At 40.2% G+C, this 22,023-nt stretch overlaps 1 pseudogene; it reads left to right on the top strand.

The window, feature by feature from the left end:
- Positions 1 to 15,434: 15,434 nt before the first annotated feature.
- On the top strand, positions 15,435 to 17,906 carry LOC101148692 (zinc finger protein 131-like; annotated as a pseudogene).
- The last annotated feature ends 4,117 nt before the right edge of the window (positions 17,907 to 22,023 follow it).

Raw genomic sequence — 22,023 nt, 5'->3', positions numbered from 1 at the left:
ACATGTGAGATAGATCTCTTAAAAACAGCAGAAGAATGAATACTGTTTTCTTAAATCCAATCTGCCAGTGTGTGTCTTTTATGTGGAATATTTAGGCCATTTATATTCAAGGTTAATATTGATATAGGGGTTTTGTTCCTTTCATAGTGCTTTTAGCTAATTGATTTGTAGTCTTGATTATGTAGTTGCTTTATGGGTCCATAGGCTATGTGCTTCTGTGTGCTTTTGTGGTAGCAAACATCTTTCATTTCCATGTTTAGCACTCCCTTAAGCATCTCTTATAGGGCCAGTCTAGTGCTAACAAATTCCCTTAGTGATTGCTTGTCTGGGAAAGACTTTATTTGTACTTTGTTTATGAAGCTTAGTTTGGTGGAATATGAAATTCTTGGCTGGGATTTCTTTTCTTTAAAAATGCTAAAAATGGGCCCCCAATCTTTTCTGGCTTGCAAGATTTCTGCTGAAAGTCTGTGTTAGTCTGTTGGGTTCCCCTTTAAGGATAATATGGCCATTTTCTTTATCTGTCTTTAAGATTTTCTTTTTTTGCATTGACCTTGGATAGTCTGATGACTATGTACCTTGGTGATGTTCATCTTATATAGCAACTCTCAGGACTTCTCTGGATTTCTTGTATCTGCATATTGACCTCTCTAGCCAGATTAGAGACATTTTCCTGAATTATATTCTCAAGTATGTTTTCCAAGTTGCTTACTTTTCTTCTCTCTCTCAGGAATGCCAACAAGTCATAGGTTTCATTGCTTTACATAATCCTATATTTCTCAAAAGCTTTGTTAATTTTTTAAAAATAATTTTTTCTTCATTTTTGTCTGACTTGGTTGATTTGAAGGACTAGTCTGTGATTTTTTTTTCTTCTGCTTTGTCAAGTCTGTTGTTAATGCTTCCAACTGTAATTTGAAATTCTTTTAGTAAATTTTCCAATTCCAGAAGTTCTGTTTGGTTATTTCTTAATATAACTATGTGGTCTTTCAAGTCTTTGATCATTTTGCTGGCTTGTTTTTGTTGGATTTTAACTTATCTCTTGTATCTTGTTGAGTTTCTTTGCCATCCACATTTTGAATTCTATATCTGTCATTTCAGACATGTCATTCTGGTAAGGATCATTGCTAGGAAGCTAGTACAATCCTTTGGAGGTGAAAAAAAACTATGGATTTTTGTATTGCCAGAGTTCTTATACTGGTTCCTTCTTATCTGAGGAAGCTGACATTTCTCCTTATTTCTTTTTAATTTGCTATTGTTTTGATGGGGAGTGTTGATTTTTTATTGTTTTTTTTTTTCCCTTGAGGGTATGACTGTGTTGTTTATTGTGTATCATTGATTTGCCTTGTTTCTGGGTGCTTTCAGAGGACCAAGGCTCTGTAAGGGCTCCTTGGTTGCAGATATGCAGTGTCTTCCTCAAGTTTATTGTTGTAGTGATTTACTTTTATTTGGAGGTGTAATTCAGGCTTCCGGCCAGTAGATGATGCTGAGAAGTAAGAGCCAGCAAGAGGCTCTTTGCATGTGTTTACCCTTAGCATGGGCAGAAAGAATGGAGAAGCATGAAAAGCACCCTCCCTCAGCTCATGCTCACCTTTGGTGGGGGTGGAGCCAATGGAGAAGCCCAGGAAGTGGCCCCTGTCAGTCCACACTCCCCAGGCCCCACCTGGAAGACCTTTTGTCATGTTGACAGCAGTGCACTGAAGAAGAAAGCTGGGGGTGAGAGATGAACTCTAAGTTCATTTCCAGGCTTTGTTGGTGCTGCCTTATGTGGCTGGCACCATGCTCAAGTTTTCTTTGACTCAAGGGGGCTTTGGCAGGCTATGCACCTCTCTCCCTTAGGGCCACTTAGTACTGGGGGTTAGATCTCCAAGGAAGTGGGGTCCACCTCCCTCCTGTTCCTTGGAGCTAGTGGGGCACTGTCTCCCCACTGACCAAGGGAGCAGGCTGGGGCACCCACCAAGGACACACACAGACTGGTCCCAGAATACAAAGCAGTCCCTGGTTGCAAGTCTTGCCCTCCAGGAGAATCCTCAGCTTCAACAACTCTCCTCCCATACTGGTCTCATGGTGAGAGAGAGCCTAATTCTAGCATCTACTGCTGGGACACTCTCCATACTCACCACTCAATTCTGGCAGTGGGAACCCCAGTCTCTGGCCCAAAATTAAATGCCTGCTGTGGCTACGGCTTCCAGGTTGCAAAACAATGACTGCCTTTGTATAAGCCTGGATGGAAAATGGCATCCTCCTCTTGGTCCTGGGTCTGGGACAATGCAGTTTTTTCCCAGTGTCTCCGTCTCTCTATCTCTCAGCCTCTCCCTAACTGTTATCTCTAGGGCTTGAGAGAAACAGGTGCCCTCCCTTGGCACATATCCCTAGTGGAAAGGTGAATCACCAAGGGAGACTGACTGCCCCTCCCACACATCTTTTCAGCTGAATGCTGTCGCAAGGGCTGCTTGCCCACTTTCTCCTTCCCAGAGTATGAGGTGTCCTTTGCTATTCCTGCAAATTGTCACCTTTCTTTTTGAATTAAAACTCAGAGTTGATTTTTACACACTGTTTTGCTGTTTCCAAGTGGCCGAGGCATCCTAAAAGTCTTTTTGTCACCATCTTGGGAAAAGAAAAGGTTTTCTTTCTTTTAAAAAAATTGAATTGAGATAACCAAGGTGAAATAAAAATGCATACCTTGTAGCAAAGAAGATATGAAGTATTTGATTTTTTTACTTGTGATTTAAAATCTCATCTCTTTCTTTAAAACCACAGTCTTGGCTGGATGTGGTGGCCCATGCTTATAATCTCAGCACTTTGGAGGTGGAAAATGTCTGTATATTTAACAAGCTCAACAATTTCATATACCAGGCACCTGTTGACTGCTTAAGGATGGCCTAGATGCTCTTCATGGTGTTCACAGCAAGCATCCTGGACCCTATTTGCTTGTTTCTCATCTATTCTCTCTTATCTTGTTTAACAAAATCAGGAACTGAAGAGTGGGCCAGTCTGAAACAAGATCAGAAATAGGCTGGTCAGTGTGGCCTCCCTGGCTTCAGCAATCCTAATCAGATCCAAGGACTGCAGCTGGAGACTGGGCCATGCCCTCTAGGCCTGCTCACTGCCAGCACAGTATTTGTATGACCCAGATACAACCTCTGCTTACAGGGTGACTTATTTTCTTCGTATTTTCTTTCCCATATGCTTGAGCTCATATTATATATTCAATTTGGAAACTCTTTTTTACTAAGTTTCTCAACATAAGTACTTTTAATTAATAGATATTTAATTTTTAATTAATAGATTTTATGTATAACTGTATACCATTCTATCTTGTGTATATACAATAATTTACCATGCCTTTCCTGTGCTTTTAGACTTTTAGGTGTTTTATTTTTGTTTTTACTTTTATGAATCATGAAATAATGAACACTGTCATGTCTAAGGCGTCTGTTGTCCTTAGGATTATTTCTTTGAGCAAAAATGCCAGGAGTGGAATTCCTGGATGAAAAGATAAGGTTGTTGAATAATTATTGCAAATTCTTTGCAAAGGTTATCTAATAATTTATATGTCAACATCACTGATTAGATTTCCTTCTTCATACTACGTGGAGTTCATTTAAAAACAAAAATAAACATGATACACCATATTCTGCTATAACACAAATCAACTATGCTCCCTAAACCAAAGGAAACTGTAGCGTGAAGTCCTTTGACACAGGGGCTGTCTCTTTTTTTCCGTCATTTCTTGACAGTAGATTACCAATTGTAAGTAATAAAACCACCTAGAGGGGCTGCATTTCAGAGTAGAGCTCAAAGCTAGACAGCTCCTAGTGTGATGCCCTTTTTGGCCGGCTTTCTGTCCAAGTAATTCCATCTCATTCATGTTCAATCAACTAGGAACTTCTACTAGAATTTTGAAAATGATTTGTCATTAGTGGTAAATAGTTTAAAATGTTTAAAAGCAAAGTGGCACTATTAAATTTTAACTTTTTCATTCATTTATTTCTTACTACACATATTAATAGCAGAAACATTTAATCTTGGTGATGCATTATAATTTTTATTAAGAAAATAATCACATTCCTTAATCTTTCAGGGACATATATGGTCCTACAGTGGTATTGACTGAATCTCATGTCATATTAATCCATACACTAGTTTTAGCTTGATACAGATATACAACTAAGACTTTGCTCTTAAAAAAATAAGTGTAGGGTTTTTTGTTTTGTTTTGTTTTACAGGAAGTTACTGGGACAACCAGTGAAATATGACTAGGTCTGCAGATTTGATAATATTACTGAATAATATTGTTAATATCTTAATTTTAAAATATACTGACTATGTAGGTGATAATGGAACATCCTAGATTCATGGCTGCAGCTTACTTTTACATAGTTCAGGAAAAAAATTGTACATATATACATACATATTTGTGTGTGTGTTTGTGTGTGTGTGTGTAAGAGAGAAAAATAAAGCCCATATATGAAAATGTTAACTGTTAGGAGATCTAGTTAGATATACAGAAATTCTATGTACTATTCATGCACCTTTTCTATAAGTCTGAAATTATTTCAAAATAAAAAATTTTTAAAGTCAATAATAAATAGACCTGAAAAGAGCCCTCTTACATTAAAGCTTTCCTCTATACACATCTTGTGTCATATCAATGCTAGCATTTATTTAATGATTTTAATAGAAAGGACAGATGATAGTCTGTAGATTAGCATTTTCATTTATAAATTATGTGCTATGCTGGTTATGGAAGCATCACTAAAAATATTTAAATGAGTTACGGCAAAGCTAAAGCTAAAAATTAATTGTCCTTTCATTTGGAATCTGTGCTCTGCAAACTAATTATGTATTCAAAATAATCTTAATATGTATTCATCATGAATATTATCATGAATCTGCATTAAAATCATTGTTCAATTCAATGTAATAATTATTCAGTGAAAGCCTTAAGATTCCAAAATATTAATTTTCTTATTGATTTGTACATCCAGTTTGTATCAAACAAATAAATATATTAATAGTCATGATTTATTTAGGATTCATTGACTTTTATTAAGCACTTCTAATTTGCTAAATACTACGTATATACATGATAGGAAACAGTCACTGTTTATTTTCAAGGTGTTTCCTAAGACTGAATAACAACATCTTGAGCAAGGCTGGCACTGTGCCAGGTTTTAATAAGCTGCCACTCCTCTCCTCCTTTTTCCAGATGAGGAGAGGACAGCTGACATGTGCTGCTCGGGGATGTGGGAAGAGACTGCAGGTGAGTGAGTATGCACCTCCTCCCAGTGAGCAGCTTCCTCAGCTGGCTGTCATCTCTTCTTCAGGAAAGTCATATATTTGGGGGCTGTGCAGTCATTCAGAGGACACTGCTCTATGGCTCACTTTGAGATGACTTTGCAGAAGCAAGGAATTCTGGAAATAAGGCAGGCTGAGTTTGGCCTTGGCCAGAGCTGTGTGGCAGATGGAAGCCATGGGAGGGAGTCAAGAAGCTTGGCTGGGCTCAGTTTAGCTGGCAACCCAGGACAGGACAGCAAGAAGATGCCCAGATGTCAGAGAATTCCCATTTCTTTTTTCTAAATAATCTCCTTCACAGTTGCCTTTCCTTTAATTGACTTCCAAAGGTTTAGCTATGTGCTTTATACCAATTTCAAACTCTTACCTTTACCTGTGCTCATGCCTTTGTTTCTTTGCTTAAGAGTGTTTCTCCCAATGCCCAATTAGATAATAAAAGCTCCTTTTCACTCTTTTGTTTAAGGGCGAGAGTTTAGAGGTTAGCTGTTTAGGGTTCAATTCCAGACTCTTCCTTTTACTCCAGCACTAAGACTTTGGACAAGTATTTAAAGTCTTCCAGTCTAAGCCTTCACATCTGTAAAATGAGAACAATAACAATGACAATTGTCACCTCTACCTGTATCTATCCCTATCCTCTTTTAGATTTTGGCCTTGGGATTCTGGATTACTTAAAACAAAAGTAAGACACAAATATCTCCCCAACCTTATTATATCTCGTAGAAGATGGCAGATGGGTGATGACTGGTGCAAGCTCACACAGGAAAGAAAAATTTCATAAGCATTGAATAGTTGTGTTACTAATTAGTGGGACAATCTTCGTAACTCCTTCTTCCCCCACTTCTGCCCAATATGTAATAATAGGCATGCTCTGAATAATTCTACTCAAATAAGAAATTACTCCTCCAAAGTTTCTGAGTGAAGCTCAGCTTTGTGCTTTGGAACACACAAGTCTACCAGTTATGTCAATTATATACCAGGGCAGTAGAAGCAATGGCACTGAGACCCACCAGGTGGCCACAAAATACTACAGACAGGAAACATTCGGGAAATAGAATAATTAATTGGGACAACCAAAAGGACAAGAGTAAGAAAACATATGACCATTCAAGGCTATTCCACCTGAAGAAATTCAAGGCCACTCAGTTTGTATTTTATACAACATTCTGTGATGCCACCAGGAATATTGCTGGACCCACAATTTGGGCACAAAGAAAAATTCCAAAGTTTTTACTGTCCAGGTTTCTTCCAAATTCATTTTACTATTAGGATTTTTGTGATTATTATTATGACTCAGTAGTAGCAGAGGTTTTAATCTTCATAGCACTAAACTCTTCAACGCTTGCTTGTAAAAGTTGAGAGTGAAAATGTAAAAGTCCTCTCCTCTCCTCTCCACAGTGTCTGGTACATTGTGAGTGTTCAGAAAATGTTAGTTGGCATTATTACAAATATTATATGTGTTATTGAATACTGACACACATGGAATAAAGCTCCTTTAAATGCTTGATGAATTTGACTAGTCAAATTATTCTAGCATCTTCACTTTATACTCTTACCAATAAATAGAATCTACACATCAAACCTACCTGACATTTCCCACAAACCAAACCTGAGGACATTTGCTAGAAGGGAGAGAGCTGGTCAAGACAAACTGTGGGAGCAAGTAATTTTTGAAGACAATTTCCAGATCTACACTTGACTCAGCTATAGTTGAAGGTCATTTTCTCCCAGGCCAGAGAGAAATTTGTTAGCTCTGCTCATTCATAGAAGGTAAGAATCTGAGCCTGTGGGAACACAGTGGGGGAGCTTCATAAATATATTTAACATAAGGTCTGTGGGTCTCAGGAGCCATGTGTTTGTTCATGTGAGCAAATTTGGTGTAGCAGAAACAGGAACTCTCAAGAAAATAACCTGATTCTCCTCCTTTCCCTTTGTCTACTGATGGGGATAGATCAGGAGGGGGATTGTCAGGAGCCCTCTGTGTCCTTGCTGGTGGACAGCTCTATTCCACATATCTGAGTGGCTGAGTGCAGTTAAAATCAGATACTGAGGTAAATAATTAGCCACTAACTGCTTAGATTGTGAGGCTGAAGGTACTACTTCCAAGTAGTTTCCTTTTTGCAGTTTTCTCACCTCTACTAGGACTACAGCATCAAAATGCAAGCTGTAGAAAATCAAACAGAAGAATTTACATGTTCTGGAATCAAGACTCTGTCACTCCTATTTTATTTACCTTACTCAAATAGCTTTGATGAAGGATGTTTTGATGACTCTCTCTCTAAATAGTTGGAACATCCATATAAATGATTGTTCTATAGCTTTCAAGAAAATTCTGTCATACTGGCTCACAAATTCTTTTTACCCAGCTCTAATTACATAAATTGTTATATAAGCAGATGTCTGTTATACTAAAGTCTATTTCACTTGGGAACTATAATTTTTCTGAGTTCAAATGCCATTGGGCTAGAAAAAAAAACACATCTTTTGATGTTACGAAGAAACATTTTTATGTTGTCAGGATATGAGTGGAAAAGCAATCATCAGCCAGGCTCCTTCACCTTCATGCTCCAGGAACAGAGAAAAGATGCAGAAGAGAGATCACACTACAGGCATCCCTAATGTAACTCTTTATCTTGGTTAAATTAATTCATTTTTCCAAAATACACACTTGTATCAATGACTCCCTTACAATCATTATAAAGACAATATATAAAATGTTTTCTCTGCGGAGTATTATTTGATCTTTATAAAACAGTAATAAAATTGGTAGAGTATGAGTGATGGTCTTCCATTAGGCAAGACTCCTATGTAAAAACCACTGTGCTAACATTCATTAATTCACTCACTTATGCATGAATGAAACAATATTTCTGAGTATTTACTATGTGCCAGACACTGTGTTTCTGCTCATACAGAGCAACGAATAGAAATGGACTTGAATGCTGCCCTTAAGAAACATATAGTCTAGTTGAGGAGGTAGACATTAATTAATTAATTGCAAAAGTTGATAATTATAAGCCATGATAAACTTATGATTTGAAAGTATAAGAAGTATGAGAGTATGTAGAAGTACAAGGAGGATTCCTTCAGGAAATGAATTTTGAACTTAATCTAAATAACAGGTAGGGCAGAATAGGTAAAAGGAACAGAATGAATTAGGAAAAAACATGTTATGCTGTTTGATTCTAAAAAATATCAACTTAATTGGAACTCAGGGAAAGAGGAGGCAAGGAGTCAGATGAGAAATAAGGTAGATGTAAGATGTCAGGTTGTGAAAAGCCATGTATGCCATGTTAATTTTTTTCTTCATCTTGAGTGAGAGCATTATACATTTTATTCAGAAATTACCCATAATCAGATTTGTATTTTTAAAAGTTTAGTCTGGCTATAGTGTGAAGAATCATCAGGAAGGGTCAAAAACGGATGAGAGAGACCCATTGGGAGGCATTCTGCAGCCAGTTGTCTGTCGAAGAAAAGATTGGAGTTTGAAACTAGGTCTTGGTGGAGGGAATAGAGAGAAATTGACAGATTTTTAAAAGATATTTAAAAGATAAAGTTCACACTCTTCAAAATAGCCGAGATATGAAAACAGCCTTTGTATCCATTAGTGAATGAGTGGATAAAGAAACTCTGATGGAGTGGGGCCAAGTTGACTGACTGGAAGCAGCTAAGGTGCATGGCACTCACGGAGAGGAACAAAAGGGGCAGAAAATATAGCACCTTCAACTGAAACATACAGGTACTTGCACTGGGGCTGATCAAGGAAACAGCTCAACCCAGGGAGAATGGAGAAAAGCAGGGCAGAGTGACAGCCCATGCAGGAGTGACACAGAGCCAAGGGAACCTCCCCTACCTAGGGAAGTGGTGAATGAATGTGCGACCCTGGGAAACCATGATTCTCCCACAGACCTTTGAAACTCTCGTGTCAGGAGATCCCCTCATGAACCCACTCCACTGGGGTCTTCAGTCTGACACACAGAGCTGTGTGAAGTCTCAGCAGAGCAGCTACTCAAGTGTGCACAGTCTCAGGAGCTTTACATACTCTGGCTCCAGGATCCCTGGTAAAAGTGACTGCAACTCAGGGAAGGCAGGTGGTCCACACGTACCCCTAGGAAGGGGGTGGAATCCAGGGGTCCAAGCAGCATTGGTCTGAGGGCCCCACTTCCATGGTGCCTCACAGAATAAGACTCACTGGCTTGGAATTCCAGCCAGTCCCTGGCAATAGTGTTGTGCCTTCCCAGGACAGGTTGGTGTTCCTGACGGGAGGGGTGGGCCACTATCTTTGCTGTTTGAATGACCCAGCTTTTCCAGCCTGCAGGCTTCAGAGAGTCCAGAATGACTGGGGAGAGAAGGGATCCCCCAGCACAGCACAGCTGCTCCACAAAAATTTGGCCAGACCGTTTCTTTAAACAGGATCCCAATCCATTCATCATCTCTGGGCAGGACCTCCAAACTGGGGCCTACAGCCACCTCTGCCTGTGTTCTCCTGTAGACAGAGTTTCGATTTCTCTTTGGGATGAAGTACCTGGGAGGAGAGGAGGGCCACTATCTTTGCTGTTCCAGCCTGCCGGCTTTGGCGAGCCCAAGCCTACTGGGGCAGAAGCAATACCCCAGTAAGGCAAAGCTGCTCTACAAAAGTGTGGACAGAGTGGTTCCTTAAGCAGGTCTCTGATCTATTCCCCCTCACTGGGCAGGACTTCCTAACTAGGGCCTCCAGCCAGTTGGGTCGATGTTCTCTGGCCAACTGAGGTTTGAAAATTTCCTGGGACAGACTCCTAGAAGAAAGAGTGGCTGCCATCTTTGCTGTTTCAGCAACTTAGCTGTTCCAGTCTCCAGGCTTTTGAGAGCCCAGGCTTACCACAGATGAAAGCAATACAACAGCACAGCACAGCTACTCTAGGAAAGCATGGCTAGATCACTTCCTTAAGTGGATCCCTGATCCCATTCCTCCTGACTGTGCGAGACCTCCTAACCAGGGTCTCCAGCCACCTCCTGCAGGTGCATTTGGGCTGGCAACATGTCTGTACCCCACTGGAATGGAGCTCCCAGAGAAAGGGGCAGGCTGCCACTTTGCTGTTTTGCAGGCTTCACTGGTGATATCTCCAGGTACCGGAAAATCTGAGGCAACTGGGGACTGGAGCAGATGCCCAGCAAACCTCAGCAGCCCTATGGAAAAGTGGCCAGACAGTTAAAAGAAAACAAACAAAGAACAAACCCAAAACCTCATCCAAAAGTTAGCAATCCCAAAGATTGATGGTAGATAAGCCCAAAAATACGCAAAAGAATGTGCTCCTTTAGATCAAGAATGCAAAAACTCAAAAAGCCAGAGTGCTCTTTCCTTCAAATGACCACATTACCTCTTCAGCAAGGGTTCAGAACCAGGCTGAGGCTAAGATGGCTGAAATGACAGGAGTAGAAATCAGGATATGGATAGGAATGAACTTCACTGAGCTAAAGGAGCACATTCTAACTCAATGCAGGGAAGCTAAAAATCGTGATAAAACATTGCAGGAACTGACAGTAAAAATAGCTAGTATAGTGAAGAACGTAACCCATCTGATAGAGCTGAAAAACACAGTACAAGAATTTTATAATGCAATCACAAGTATTAATAGCAGAATAGACCAAGCAGAGAAAAGAATCTCAAAGCCTGAAGACTGTCTTTCTGAAATCAGGCTGGCAGACAAGAACAGAGAAGAAAGAATGAAAAGGAATGAACAAAACCTCTGAGAAATGTGGGATTATATAGAGACTTAATCTACAACTGATTGGTGTACCTGAAAGAGATGGAGTGAATGGAACCAATTTGGAAAACTTACTTCAGGATGTCATCCATAAGAACTCCCCCAACCTAGCTAGACAGGCCAAGATTCAAATTCCAAAAATGCAGAGTAAGGAAATGCAGGAAATTCAGGAAATTCCCAGTAAGATACTCCAGGAGAAGATCATCCCCATGACACATAGTTATCAGATTCATCAAGGTCAAAATGAAAGAAACAATAGTAAGGGCATACTAAGAGAAAGGCCATATTACCTACAAAGGGAAGCCCATCAGACTAACAGCAGACCTCTCAGTGGAAACCCTACAAGCCAGAACGATTGGAGGCTAATATTCAACATTCTCAAAGAAAAGAAATACCAACTGAGAATTTCATATTTGCCCAAATTAAGCTTCAAAAGTAAAGAAGAAATAAGATCCTTTACAGACAAGCAAATGCTGAGAGAGTTGACAAGCACCAGACATGCCTTACAAGAGCTTCTAAAGGAAGCACTAAATATGGAAAGGAAAAACTTTTACCAGCCATTACAAGAACACACTGGAGTACACAGACCAGTGACACTATAAAGCAGCCACATAGGCCAGGCACAGTGGCTCACGCCTGTAATCCCAACACTTTGGGAGGCCGAGGTGGGCAGATCACGAGGTCAGGAGTTCCTGTCCAACCTGGCCAACATGGTGAAACCCCATCTCTACTAAAAATACAAAAATTAGCCAGGGGTGGTGGCACATGCCTGTATCCCAGCTACTTGGGAGGCTGAGGCATGAGAATCGCTTGAACCCAGGAGGTGGAGGTTGCGGTGAGCTGAGATTGTGTCATTGCACTCTAGCCTGGATGACAGATCAAGATTCCATCTAAAAATAAATAAATAAATAAATAAAGCATCCACATAAACAAGTCTGCAAAATAATCAGGTAGCATCATGATGACAGGATCAAATCCACACATAACAATACTAACCTTAAATATAAATTGGATAAATACCCCAATTAAGAAACACAGTGGCAAGCTGGATAAAGAACCAAGACCCATCAGTATGTTGTCTTCAAGAGACCCATCTCACATGCAATAACATCCACAGGCTTTAAATAAAGGAATGAAGGAAAATTTACCAAGCAAATGGAAAACAGAAAAAAAAAAATCCCAGTCGTTGCAATTCCAGTTTTTGACAAAACAGACTCTAAATCAACAAAGATTATAAAAAAGAAGGGCATTACATAATGGTAAAGGGTTCAATTCAGCAAGAAGAGCTAACTATCCTAAACATATATGTACCCAACACAGAAGCATCCAGATTTATAAAGCAAGTTTTTAGAGGCCTCCAAAGAGACTTAGACTCCTACACAATGATAGGAGGAAACTTTACCATCCCACTAACAATATTAGATTATCAAGACAGAATATTAACAAAGATATGCAGGACCTGAACTCAGGTCTGGATCAAAGGGACCCGATAGGTATCTACAGAACTCTCCATCCAAAAGCAACAGAATATACATTCTTCTCATTGCCAAATATCTTACTCTAAAATCAATCACATAATCACAAGTAAAACACTTCTCAGCAAATGCAGAAAAAAACACTGAAATCATAACAAACAGTCTCTCTGAGCACAGCACAATGAATGCAATTAGAAACCATGATTAAGCAATTCACTAAAATCCATACATTACATGGAAATTGAATAACCTGCCCCTGAATGACTGTGGATAAATAATGAAATTAAGGCAGAAATCAATAAATTCTTTGAAACTAATGGGAACAAAGATACAACATACCAGAATCTCTGGGACACACTAAGGCAGTGTTAGGAGGGAAATGTATAGGACTAAATGCCCGTATCAAAAAGATAGAAAGATCTAAAGTTAACAACCTAACGTCCCAACTAAAAGAAATAGAGACCAAGAATAAACAAATTCCAAAGCTAACAGAATGCAAGAAATAACCAATATCAGAGCTTGACTGAAGGAGATAGAGACACAAGAAAACATTCAAAAGATCAACAAGGCCAGGAGCTTATTCTTTGAAAAAAAAATAATTAAATAGGTAGACTACTACCTAGACAAATAAAGAAGAAAATAGAGAAGATCCAAATAAACACAATCAGAAATGATAAAGGGGATATTACCACTGAACCCACAGAAATACCAACAAACACCAGAGACTACCATAAACACCTCTATACACATAAACTGGAAACTGTAGAAGAAATGGATAAATTCCTGGACACATACACTCTCCCAAGATTGAATCAGGAAGAAATTGAATCCCTGAACAGACCAATAATGAGTTCAGAAATTGAGGCAGTAATAAATAGCCTTCTAACCTAAAAAGGCCCAGGACCAGACAGATAGTCAGCTGAATTCTACCAGATGTACACAGAATAGCTGGAACCATCCCTACTGATGCTATTTTAAACAATGGAAAAAGAGGGACTGCTCCCTAACTTATTCTATGAGGCCAGCATCATCTTGATACCAAAACATGGCAGAAATACAACAAAAAAGAAAACCTCAGGACAATATTCTTGATGAACATTGATGCAAAAATTTTCAACAAAATACTGGCAAGCTAAATCCAGCAGCCCATCAAAAAGCTTATCCACCATGATGAACTAGGCTTCATCCTTGGGATGCAAGGTTGGTTCAATATACACAAATCAATTAATGTGATTCATCACATAAACAAAACTAAAGACAAAAACCACGTGATTATCTCAATAGATGAAGAGATGGCTTTTGATAAAATTTTACCGTCCCTTCGTGTTAAAAGCTCTCAGTAAACTAGGTATTGAAAGAACATACCTCAAAATAACAAGAGCCATATATGACAAACCCACAGCCAATGTCACACTGAATGGGCAAAAGCTATAAGCACTCACCTGGAAAACAGGCACAAGGCAAGGATGCCCTCTCTCACCACTCCTATTCAACATTGTATTGGAAGTTCTAGCCAGAGCAATCAATCAAGAGAAAGAAATAAAGGGCATTCAAATAGGAGGAGAGGAAGTCAAACTCTCTCTGTCTGCAGATGACATGATCCTATATCTAGAAAATTCCATCATATCAGCCCAAAAGCTTCTTAAGTTGATAAGCAACTACAGCAAAGTCTCAGGATACAGAATCAATGTGTAAAAATTGCTACCTTTCCAATACACCAACAACAGTTAAGCTGAGAGCCAAATCACAAACAAATCCCATCACAATTACAGCTAACAAGGGAAGTGAAAGATCTCTACAAGAAGAGCTACAAACCACTGCTCAAAGAAATTAGTGGTACTGTGGCCACCCAGGTGTCCAACTGAGCGCACCTGCACCAGCAAGGCCTGAGAAGAGGGAGAACCTTGGCTCTTGTGGGGAAATGGAGGGGTAGGGAAGGGTGTGGGGTACATTATGCCCTGAGAAGGGAAAGCATGGAATGAGAGGCTTTGAGGAGAGGAAGTGTTAGGGACAGGAGGCAGAGAAATTCTGGGTAGAAAGGATGGGTCGCTGGCGAGGGTCCCACCCTCAAGCCTGGAACAGCAGCCCAAAGTGAGAACATGCGTTCCTGTTTTCCTGAACAAATGTTGCCTTTTCCAAAACCACCCATGGCCTGCCCTGCCCCCAATCCTGTGCCCATAAAATCCCCCAGCTCCATCAGCAGAGAGAGTGGAGAAGAGGAGAAGCAGCTGGATATCAGAGACTGTGGTTTGACATCAGAGAGAAGCAGCTTGACTTCAGAGGGATGGCTTGACAGCCATCAGACTGCTTCAGAGAAGAATCCGGTCCTCCCTGGAAAATCACCTTCTCACTCCATTCCCTTTTCACTTCACCTTCCCTCTGAGAGCCACTTTCATCAGCAATAAAATCCTCTGCATTCGCCTTCGTTCAATTTGCTCATCTGACCTGATTTTTCCTGGATGCCAGACAAGAGCTCAGGTGCCACAGGTGTGGATGAAGGCAGTCACAATGACCCTCTGCCCTTGCTGGTGGAGAACAACCACCTCATGTGAAAAGGCAGAGGCCCCACTGAGCTGTTAAGCTATCTGTAGATGGCAAAGCTAAAAGAGCACTGTAACACATGCCCTCAGGGGCCTTGGGGGTGGCAGGTATGCCATCCTAGATGGTACTGTGGGGGCCGCACAGAATTTTGCTCCTGCCGGCACCCAAAAGCACTCACCCCAGCTCCTGCACCTGCTCACCTGCATGCTTCCTCCTCTGAGTGGTTGAGTGCAGTGGGTTCGAGTGAGTGAAGTTTGTCCTAGCTGGTGCCAAAGCAGCCAGCTAGCCCCAGGACCCACACTCCAGTTCCTGCCTGCAAAAAGGCCAGGGAAAATTTCCTGCTTCAGAAGGAAGACAGACCATGAACTAGGGCAACCTGATGGCCATGGAGGTTGAAGAGAGGATGAAATGTTTTCAAAAGTTTCCTGAACATCATCAGATGATCCTCGACTGACTGAATAAACAGCAAGATCAGGACTGGTTTACTGACATCATCCTGATTGTCAACAGACACCATTTTAAGGCTCACAAGGCTCTTTTGGCTGCTTGCAGTAAGTTCTTCTATAAATTCTTTCAATTTACCCAGGAACGTTTGGTGGAGATAGAAGTTGTTTGTAAAATGACCTTTTGTAATTTAATTCAGTTCACATATACAGCAAAATAATTGATACAGGAGAAGAAGAAGCCAATGATGTATGGAAAGCAGCAGAGTTGTACAAATGCTGGAAGTTATTGACAGGGACAGGAGGCAGGGAAATTCTGGGCAAAGGAGGGCAGGTCCCCAGCAAGGGTCCCACACTCAAGCCTGGGACGGCAACCCAAAGTGAGAGCATGCCTTCCTGTTTTCCCACTTGAATGTCATTTCCAAAGCCAAGCATGCCCTGCCCCGCCCCTTATCCTGTGCCTATAAAAACCCCAGGCTCCATTGGCAGAGAACGGAGAAGAAAAGAAGCAGCTGGACATCAGAGACTGGTTTGACATCAGAGAGAAGCAGCTTGACTTCAAAGGGACGGCTTGATGCTGTTGCTTTAGAAAGGAGTCCAGCTGGGGATGGAGGGTCCTGCCAGGGATGGAGTCCACAGGGCCCGCATAGAGTTTTGCTCCTGCCAGCACCCAAAAGCACTTGCCCTGACTCCTGCGCCCGCTCACCTGCATGCTCCCTCCTGTGGCGGGTTGAGTGCAATGGGTTCCAATGAGTAGAGTTTGCCTCAGCTGGTGCCGAAGTGGCCAGCTAGCCCCAGCACCTGCACACCAGTTCCTACCCATGAAGGGGTCGGGGAAAATTTCCTGCTTCATTATGAAAGCCCTTGAAGTCAGGAACAAAGAAAACTCAGCTCCATTAGAGGAAAATACCACAAGAAAAAAGGTGGCCAAATAAAAGGAAGATTGCAGCAACTTCAAATGTTATCACAGAATCATTGCCATCTGCAGAATCAGAACCTGTTGAAATTGAGGTAGAGATTGCTGAAGGCACAATTGAAGTGAAGATGAAGGCATTAAAACATTAGAGGAAGTGGATTCTGCCAAGCATCCATAAAGTACACACAGAACACTAGTTCCTCTAATGATTCTGCTCTAGCACTGTTGGCAGATATTACCAGCAAGTATCATCAAAGTGACAGAAAAGGGCAGATTAAAGAAGAAGATGGCCATGCATCTGACCCTACAAGCATACAGGTAGAAAGTATTGAAACTATGGAACGTCAGTTGTCACATGTGAAGGACTTGTTCCATTGTGAGAAATGTAATGGTTCATTTAAATTGTTTTATCATTTGAAGGAACGCATGAAATCACACTCTACTGAGAGTTTCAAGTGTGAAATATGCAATGAAAGGTATCTTTGGGAGAGCACATGGAAACAGCACCTAAATTGTTACCATCTTGAAGAAGGTGGAGTCACTAAGAAGCAAAGAACTGGGAAGAAAGTTTATGTATGTCAGTACTGTGAGAAGCAGTTTGACTGTTCTGGACATTTTAAAGAACATCTTAGAAAACATACAGGTGAAAAACCTTTTGAATGTCCAAATTGTCATGAAAGATTTGCTAGAAATAGCACCCTCAAATGTCACCTCACTGCATGCCAAACTGGAGTAGAGGCAAAAAAGGAAGAAAGAAGCTCTATAAATGCCATGTCTGCAACAGTGTGTTTAACAGCTGGGACCAGTTCAAAGATCACTTGGTAATACACACTGGGTGTAAACCCAACTATTGTTCTTTATGTGACTTGTGGTTTATGCAAGGAAGTAAATTAATGAGGCATCTCAGTGACACTATTTCAGAGCGTCTAGTAATGGAAGAAGTTCTTTCAGTAGAAACGTGTGCAAACTGAACCTGTGACATATCAATGACTATTATAGAACAAATTGGGAAGGTGCGTGTGCTACCATTGCTTCAGGTCCAGGTGGATTCAGCACAAGTGACTGTGGATTCAGCACAAGTGACTGTGGAACACGTCCATCCAGATCTGCTCCAGGACAGCCAGGTACTTTGTTCACACATGAGTGTGCTTCCAGAGCAGGTCCAAATAAGTTATCTAGAAGTGGGTCGAATTCAGACTGAAGAAGGTACTGAAGTACACGTAGAGAAGCTTCACTTTGAATGGATAAATCAGGTGCCAGTGGAAGTACAAACTGAACTTCTAGAAGCAGACTTGGACCACGTGACCCCAGAAATCTATGAACCGAGAGAAGAGAGAACCTAGCCAAGCAGATGCTGCTGAGGCTGCCAGGGAAGATCACGAAGATGCTGAGGATTAGAGAGCAAGCCAACAGTGGATTCTGAAGCTGAAAAGGCAGAGAATGAGGACAGAACAGCTATGCTGGTTTTAGAATGAAATTACACATGAATATATTTTTAAATTTACTTGTTGGGTTTTTGAATGGATTATGGGCAGTATGACTGTCCTTAAGCTAACAGACAAGTGGACCAAAGTTAAGCTATTTGTTGTTGTGCTGAATTGTTTTTGTTGAAACAAATTGATTCCTCTTCCCCAGCTCAATGCCACAGAGGAGGGATCTGTTCCATAAATTAAGGGGAGTTTTGAGAAGTACATTTCTGGAAACTTAAGTGGATTATATTCTTATTACAAGGTTGCATATGACTGTTATCTATTTTCATTGTGGTAAAAATTCTCTGTCTTCTCTTTCCCAGGTCATGTTCTTCCTCAAATTTCTTTCATATTATAAAATCAAACTTAAATCATTAGAATACAAGTTTATGTATTCTAATACATGTTAGAAAATTGACTATATAGGAAACACAGGGCTGCATGACGAGCATTGCATTGTTACTGTGCAGTTAAATTTTGGAACTAAATTCTTTAGTTGGAACAAACATTGTTGTCTACCCCAGTAGTCACAGATGCCATCTCTGCAACAGAGAGAGGGGTGGTGGCAAAATTTCGAGAATGTTAAGAAAAGAAAATCCACACCCATGTGCCGTTTCAAAACCAGCTAAACTTCTGTAAAGCATCTGGTTCTTTCAAAGTCTGTGTCATAAGGAGCAATGCAGCCAATGCTATAGTACTTTATATTTTTGCCTATAATAACAACCACGAGTTATTTTTCGCTTAAGTTAGGTTGAGAAATTTTGTTTAATGGCAGCCGAAGTGCCAATTTCAATTGGGAAAATTTATTTACCTCTGTGGTAAACTTTATTTTGATTGAAAGTTGCACTAGTATTTTACTACCAGATGAAAAAAAGATGAGCGTCATTTAAAAATTAATGTATTTAAAATAAAGTACAGGGAAAAACATGTATATAATTATCAGGCTTTTTTTAAATGGAATCTTTTCCCCCAATCCTTACTGTAAAGATCTTGTGCTATAACTTTTAAAGCCATATAAATAAGAGTGCTAAACTGTGGGGTTAAAAATAAATGTCTAAATATTTTTAATCAGTATTACTTGGAAAATAAAGTATCTCTCTCTCTCTCTCTCTCTCTCTCTCTCTCACACACACACACACACACACACACACACAAACACACAAATTAGAGATGACACAAACAAATGGGAAAACATTCCATACTCATGGGTAGGAAGAATCTTAATTGTTAAAATGGCCATACAGCCCAAAGCAATTCATAGCTTCAATGTTATTCCTATCGAACTACCATTGACATTCTTCACAGAAGTAGAAAAAATATTTTAAAATTCATATGGAACCTAAAAAGAGCTTGAATATCCAAAGCAATCCTAACTGAAACGAACAAAGCTGGAGGCATCACACTACCAGGCTTCAAACTATACCATGCTGCTACAGTAAGCAAACAGCATGGTACTGGTACAAGAACGGTCACCTAGACCAATGGAACAGAATAGAGAACCCAGAAATAAGACCACAGACCTACAACTATCTGATATTTAACAAACCTTTCAAGAACAAGCAATGGGGAAAGAATTCCCTATTTAATAAATGGTGCTGCAATAACTGGCTAGCCATAAGCAGAAAAGTAAAACTGGACCCCTTCCTTAAACCGTATACAAAAATTAACTCAAGATGGATTAAAGACTTACATATAAAACCCAAAACTATAAAAACCCTGGAAGACAACCTAGACAATGCCATTTAGGACATACACATGTCCAAAGATTTTATGATGAAGACACCGAAAGCAATTGCAATGAAAGCAAAAATTGACAAATGGAATCTACCTAAACTAGAGAGCTTCTGCACAGCCAAAGAAACTATCAACACAGTCAACAGACAACCTACAGAATGGGAGAAAATTTTTGCAAACTATGCATCTGAAAAAGGTCTAATATCTAGCATCTGTAAGGAACTTAAATAAATTTACAAGAAACAAAAAGAACATGAACAGACACTTTTCAAAAGAAGACATACATGCGGCCAAGAAGCATATTAAAAGAAGCTCAACATCACTGATCATCAGTGAAATGCAAATCAAAACTACCATGTGATACCATCTCACACCAGTCAGAATGACAATTATTAAAAAGTGAAAAAATAGCAGATGCTGGCGATGTTGCAGAGAAAAGGGAATGCTTATACACTGTTGGTGAGAGTGTAAGTTAGTTCAACCATTGTGGATGACAGTGTGGCGATTCCTCAAAGACCTAAAGACAGAAATACCATTCTACTCAGCAATCCCATTACTGGGTATGTATACAAAGGAACATATGATCCATATGTTGTAAAGACACATGCACATATATGTTCATTGTAGCAATATTCACAACAACAAAGATAGGGAATCAACCTAAATGCCCATCAAGGTTAGACCAGATAAAGAAAATGTGGTACATATAACCCATGGAATACCATACGGCCATAAAAAAGCATGAGATCATATCCTTTGCAAGGGCATGGATGCAGCTAGAGGCCATTATCCTTAGCAAACTAATGCAGAAACAGAAAATCAAGTACAACGTTTGCACTTATGAGTGGGAGCTAAATGATGAGAACACATGGACACATAGAGGGGAACAACACACACTGGGGCTATTGGAGGGTGGAGGGTGAGAGGAGGGAGAGGATAAAAAGCAACTAATGGATACTAGGCTTAATAAGAGGGTGATGAAATAATCTGTAAAACAAATCTCATGACACATGTTTACCTATATAACAAACCTGCGCATCCTGTACATGTACCCCTGAATTTAAAATAAAAGTTAAAAAATAAACTCTTATACATATGTAATGTATAATAGTATAATAGAATATTATTCAGCTTTAAAAAGGAGAGGATTCTTTCATTTGCCAGAACATGGATGAATCTAGAAGAATAAATCAGACACACAGAGAAAAATACTGCATGATTTTACTTATATGTACAATCTTAAAAAATAGGGTCAAATATATAAAGATAGCACACTGAACCACAATAAAACCGTGGTTAGCGAGTTTGGGGGAGAAAAAAGGGAGAAGTAGGTCAAAGGATACAAAGTAGAAACTATGTAAGATGAACAAGTCCCGAGATTAATGTAAAATATGATGACTCTAGTTAAAAACAGTGTATTGTATTATGGATATTTGCTAAATGAGTGGATTATAGCTGCTCTTGTCATAGCAGAGGAAAAATAGCTAACTATTTGAAAAGAAGAACATGTTAATATGGTCTACTCTAGTAATGATTTTACTATATAAATATATGTTATAACATCATGTTGTAGCCCTTAAATATGCATAATAACATTGACTTAAAAATAAAAAGATAATGTTTAGAGGTGAGTATCCTTAGCACCTCCCACCTCAAGTACCTGAGAAGAGTCCTTCTGGGGTGACCTTCATCTGCAGCCTGCTACAGCTGGCAGCTTTAGCTTTACCTTTTGGGGCAACCCCTCTGGAAGGTTCTATTTGGAACTCTTAAGTATTGGCAGCAGTTGCTGCCCTGGTCTACATACTAGTAGATGCCTAGAAACTCTCAGCCAACCCACGGCTCACAGCATGACATTTCTTGGCTTTGGTTTGGCTGTATCCTCACCCAAATCTCATCTTGAATTGTAGCTTCCATAATTCCCACATGTGGTGGGAGGGACCTGGTGGGAGAAAACCAAATATTGGGGGCAGTTTCCCCCATACCGTTCTTATGGTAATGAATAAGTCTCACAAGATCTGATGGTTTTATAAGGGGAATCCCCTTTTACTTGGTTCTCATTCTGTCTTGTCTGCCGCCACGTAAGACGTGCCTTTCACCTTGCATCATGATTGTGAGGCTTCGCCAGCCACATGGAACTGTGAATCCATTAAACCTCTTTTTCTCTATAAAGTACCCAGTCTTGGGTATGTCTTTTTTTTTTTTTTTGAGACGGAGTCTCGCTCTGTCGCCCAGGCTGGAGTGCAGTGGCGCGATCTCGGCTCACTGCAAGCTCCGCCTCCTGGGTTCACGCCATTCTCCTGCCTCAGCCTCCCGAGTAGCTGGGACTACAGGTGCCCGCCACCACGCCCGGCTAATTTTTAGTGTTTTTAGTAGAGACGGGGTTTCACTGTGTTAGCCAGGATGGTCTCGATC

The sequence above is a fragment of the Gorilla gorilla genome, chromosome 5 (assembly GCF_029281585.2).
Source record: "Gorilla gorilla gorilla isolate KB3781 chromosome 5, NHGRI_mGorGor1-v2.1_pri, whole genome shotgun sequence".
In the NCBI taxonomy this organism is placed as follows: domain Eukaryota; kingdom Metazoa; phylum Chordata; class Mammalia; order Primates; family Hominidae; genus Gorilla; species Gorilla gorilla.
The sequence above is the reverse complement of the archived record's forward strand: the minus strand, read 5'-3'. Positions and strand labels throughout refer to the sequence as shown.